Below are 5,814 nucleotides of genomic sequence, written 5' to 3'. Positions count from 1 at the left end.
GTCTGGATTGATTACATTCTAGAAGCCTGGGCACTAACTCTGAACAATTACACATTCAGCCATTGACATTTCATTCCATGTTTCTTAGTTATTACGTATATTATATCCTGTTGAATGTGTCTGACTCATGCTGACTAAACCTATCACACCAACCTAACTGCATATAATTCAAAGAATTGTAGCGTTCCACTCAGCATAAATATACAAGCCAGGGGGGAAATGCATTCCTTGTCATTTCAGTGTTTTAAGTTTTCATTAACATTTTGTTCCTAAAGATGAGTAATCTAACAAATTGTACTTAGATGAGATGCAGATATTTGTCACACAAAATCTCAGCAACACGCAAGTTCTAACACCCAATCCCTTGGATTCTCAATTCTGTTTTTAAAATTGGAAATAATTGTTTCCTGGGCAAAGGAACAGATGTGTTTAATATATTTTAAAGTGTAAGATATATAATGACAAAAATAAAAAAAGCTCTCAAAGAGGAATTTATAGCATATGACAGCTTATTTTTTTGATTTGGTAATTTTCTGCTAAGTTCAAAGCAGCTGGGGAGAGTAGCAAGTAACAAAATAAGACAGATTTATGGAGCCCCCACATTACAATATTTTTGTGTAAAATTAGTCAAAATCATTATACTTGTAGATGAAGAAATATATTCCAACAAGCTTGTGATTTTTTAAAGTGCAATCATGTTTGGTCTAAGTGAACTGGAAGAACTGAGCAATTTATTGGATTAGTTAATCACCAGCATTGTAACTCAATAAAATTTGGGAAAATGTGCCAAACAATGGCTTTCAAAAGATTAGGGTAATAATAATACATTGATTTTCAATAAGCAGAATTCAACCCACATTGTAATGAGTCTTCTGATCCAAGGATCTGAGAGAAATAAGCCATTAAAGGAAATTTCCACTGAAAATTCTTTGTTTTGTCTTTGAGTATAACTAAAATATTTTGATAAAGATTAAGGCAGGTATAAATGTGCCCCATTTTAAGAAAACCCAGTGTATATTACTTCAATTTTAGAATAGAACTGAAAGAAATGACTGATTCCAAAGTGGGTACCACATGAACCTGAAACATTTATTATGTCAATAAAAGGAAGCACTGTGCACACACACACACACGCCCAATTTGGGGTGTCAAAGAAAGCAAATTAGTATGATTTGGGCATCAAAGTGATTATGTACAATGATAAATAATAAAACATCAGGGAAGAGAAACTCAAGAATTTATATTGAAATAATAAATAAACAACTAAGAAAGAAAGGTGGCCTCTTGCTAATAGAATACCAAGTGCTAACTGGTAAGTTTGAGAGGAGCACTAGATTTGAAAATTTATCGTTTTGCACTTTTTTGACACATGACTGAAGCAAGAAATAATAATCAATATATTCTAAATTGTCAGACATCTTGATAAGGAACAGCATCTTTGTATGATTTTAAAGGTATCAAAGGCTGGGAGGACAGAAGTATTTGGTCAAAGGACATGAAGTTTAATTTAGGATGATAAGATTGAGAGATGTAGGTTACACATGGTGATTATAGTTAATAACAATAAAAAAGAAAACAAAAACATCAAAGAAACATGATTAGTAACTCCAATATTTGACCTTAGACTGTACCCTGTACTGGAGTGGGAGTGGTGTGAAATATATAGCACTGTTAAGTCAAGTGAGGAAATTGAAATAGAAAATGTAGCTTGGAGAAAAACGTTGGATTATATTGATATTCTCTTTGACTATATAACAGAATATTCCCACTCTTAGGCAATATGCACTCCAGTATTTGCAAATCAAAGGCTGAGATATATTTATCACCAAATGGTTCTGGAAAAAATTTAAATATAGCTGGATAGCTAGCTGCATAGATTAATACTACTGGTAGGCTAAAAGGGGTAAGATATTAAAAATAGATATACCTGAGTAAGCATTATCTGGGTATTTTTATATTATTTAACTTCACAACTTATCTATAAATTCAAAGTTATTTTGCAATAAAAAGTTGAAAATGTATTATTTACCTGGGGAATTTTTGTTTTTACTGGCAATGGTTTACTTGCATGTGAAGAACTCGGCAAATGAATCCTGGACTTAGGAAATTCACAAATTCTTTTCAAATATGATAACTTTGTAAATTAAGATCTGGGTTGTACTTTGAGATTATATGGAGAAAGAAAAACAAAGTGTGAATTTTATTTCTGCTTAGGGTTATTTGGTTACAAGAAAAGCAAGCTCCTATCAGCCAAAAGGAAATTTATTACAAGGAATGCAAAGAATTTCGTGAATGTGGGAAGTACCATTGGCCTCAAGGAAACTATAAAGACATCAGATACTTCTCTATTTGTGTCTCAAGTCTGTGCTCTCTCTTATCTAGTCAGCTCTGGTCATAGCTATAGGTTTACCAGGTAGAAAAATGAAGCAACCTCTTCTGTAAAATTTACAAAAGCATTTCCAAATGAGAAGCCATGGCTATTTAGAGATACAAAATATTTTATTTTATTATGTTGAAATTAAAGAATAACTGATTATTGCTTTTTGATTAATAACTTAATTAATTTGAATGAATATATCTTTATCTTCTGGGCAATATAAGATTACAAAATGCTAATGTGAACAGTGCTATGCTTAGACTTTCCTTTCATAAAGATCACATTGGTGCAGTGTGGAGATTGGATTTTAGAGAAATTAAGTGAATATATAATAGTTCAGATGCTATTATCATAGTTCAAGCAAAGCATGGTGACTTTGGGATAACAGTACCAGTGCAGGCAGAGAGAAGGGAGTAGATGGGGAATAGCTGTAAGGGGTGCATTTGATAAGCCTTGGTGTTTGAGTGTGATTGACTGAGGTCAATGATGCTTCCAGGTTTCCAGAAATAAATGTTGGAATCATTTATAGAGGTAGAAAACATTAGAGGAGTCACTGGGGAGAAGAAAGGTTATGAACGCAGTACTTCTGCAGTAACTAAATAAGGGAGAGAAAAGAGATACATGAGATGAGGTATCGAGATTTTTTAAGACTCCATCATTTAAGTGATAGATGGAGGGGAAGTAATCTCTTGCTGGATGTGGGTAGGAAACCAGGACAGTCTAGTGTTGTCACATCCACTGGAAGGATTTGAAAAAGGAGCTCATGGCAACTGTACCATGTTTTGATGAATGTCCAAAGATGGAGCAGATGTCATTCTTGCCCCTTTTTGCCAATGAGACACCTGCTAAGGTATCAGCTTTTTAAGCTTAAATAACTCAGTGAAGATCAGACCTATCAGGTGATAAAGATAGAATCTTGGCTCATGTTTCACTGCCTCTAAAAGCCTGGGTGTTTAAGCATTGCTTTATACATTTAGTCAGCAAATATTGATTTCATGTTTAGTATGGATAATGCATACTGGAGACAATGTGATAAACACAATCCATTATTATCTAGAGCTCATACTCATTTAATTGTTATTTGTTGCAGACTGAAGGGCGTAGTTGAAGTTAGTTTTCTGTCACTATAACATATTTCTGAAGTGAAGAACTTATGTAAAGAAAAAGTTTATTTTAGCTCACAGTTTTGGGAATTGCAGTCCATCATGGCCTGTCCTTGTCTGCTTTGGGCCTGTAGCAGCAGATCATGGCAGGAGTGACTGGCAAAACAAAACCACTCAATCTCATGGCTGGGAAGCAAAAGAAAGGAAGAGACAAAGGTCCCTCAATCCTCTTCAAGGGCATGTGATTAATCATCCAAAGACCTCTGATAGTCCCCACCTCTTACAGATTCCATCACCTTATAATAGTGCCAAGCTAGCAGCCAACATTTAATAATGGGCATTTAGGGGACACTTAAGATCCAAAGAACAGCAGTAAACAATGGGTTGAAGAGATTGTATTAGTTTTCTATTGCTGTATAACAAGAGGCTTCCATTTCCCTGCTGGCTGACAGCTGAGTCCTTTCTCAGCTCCTGGAGACCTCCTGCAGCTGTCTGCCCTGGGCTTTGTCACAGATTTGTCATAGATTTCCCTACATCTCTGGGACTTCTGTTCTATTATCAGCAAGAAAATCCCTTCTGTTTTAAAGGGCTCATGTGATTAATTTAGGTCCACGTGGGCAATCTCCTTCTTGGTGATCATGCCCACATGTTCCCCTCACACTGAAAGGTCAGGAGAGAGGATTACACAAGGGTGAGGGGCGTGGAAGATTAGTCTTAGAATTCTGCTTTCCACCCAAGAGTCACAAAGTCCTTGTTGCTTCCTTCTGTCCAAGCTCTTACAACCCATTGACTTGACAGTAATATCATCAACATACTCAGAAAAAAAAAATGTTAGTCTCTTTTCTCCCAACATGGAAAAAGCTAAGTTGATTCTGCAGCAAAGAGGATGTGCTTTGCTTCTCTCAGGACACCGCAGCTGGACCACTTACTTAGCTGCCCTCTTGTAAGAGGAACTGCTCTGCTGTGCATGGAAGGCCACCCAGGAAGGATCCTATCCACATGGGAATCTGAAGAAACAGTGCACTGCTGTGAATGTGGCATCAAATTCTCCCACAGCTGCTTTGTTGCCTCTCCCAGAGAGATCAAGACAGACCGCTGTCCAGTGAGCGAGAGACACCGAGTCCAGGATGCGGGTGATTAAGGGGGAAATAATGCTCTGGGGATGTGCAACACCAGAAACTTAACTGCTCAACCTTCCAGTGAGTTTTCAGCTTGCTGCTTTTTGAGTAGTATCAAGATGTCCTTTCTTTAGGGAAAGCAAAGGGAGAGGCAAGGACATGAACAGTGTAATTGAGAGGGCTGTCAGCCTCTGAGAGTCTGGGACCTGCACTCTTGGCTTTCAGAGTTACCAAGCCTTCAAAAGGCCAAGGAAGCGTCAGTGAAAACGAATGGAAAACCTCCGACCAGCATGCTATGAGCTGCGAAATTGCAAACAGACTTGGCGTGCTTACTCGGGAGCCCAACAGAATCTGAACATTGCTTGGTGTTATAAGTCATGGGACAACAGGCGCTTGTTTCACTGGAATGGGCTTTGGCATACAAAAAATCAACATCTGCCTTTTTTTGGCTACTTCAGACCTCCAGGGAAGGACTTTGTTGTTGTGTCTGTGTTGTGCGCCTCTTTTGTAGTAGAGAGGAATCATGTAGCCCAGTCAGCAGCTGTCTTGAAGTACTGCAGAATGGAGAGAAGCAGAAGTCTCAACATGGAGGGAATTTGCACAAAAACTTTTTTGACATCGACAGTCAGGCCTGGGTTCGAATTCGTATTCTGCCATCTAAGATCTGGGTGATCTTACACATATGGCTGATCCTCAATTAGTTTCTTTGAGTCCTATTTGCTTATCTACATAAAGGAGGTGAGGTGGTTAAGATTAGAATGTAGAAGCTATGAAAAGAAACAGACATAGAGTAAGTGCTCAGTAAATAGTAGAATCTCCAATGTAGGTAGCATCTCATCCTACATTTGGAGGACAGGTTGGCTGCTACAGCAGCCTTTCCTCCCATGCTTTTCACGGCTGGCAGAGCCTGGGGTCTCCTACTATAAACAATGAAAAAGCCAGGGATTTAGCTCAGTGGTTCCACTGCCTGCCTCACAACTGCAAGAACCCGAGTTTGATTCCTGGTAGCAAAATTAAAAAAAAAAAAAAAAAGGCCAAATAGATTGTTTTCCTAAAGTTTCTCTTATGGCCAGATATTGACATGTGACCTGCTTCTGGCTTGGATCTGCAACAGCCACCTTGCAACTTTAAGGGGAGACATGAAAGGAAAAAATAAAAAGAGGGAAAACTGAGCATTATAGAACTGCTGAATTAATCCCGGAACCCCCTTCTGGTA

Source organism: Heterocephalus glaber, unplaced genomic scaffold (assembly GCF_053883595.1).
Source record: "Heterocephalus glaber isolate CG9 unplaced genomic scaffold, H.glaber_assembly_v1.0 deba00000937, whole genome shotgun sequence".
NCBI lineage: Eukaryota > Metazoa > Chordata > Mammalia > Rodentia > Bathyergidae > Heterocephalus > Heterocephalus glaber.
The sequence above is the reverse complement of the archived record's forward strand: the minus strand, read 5'-3'. Positions refer to the sequence as shown.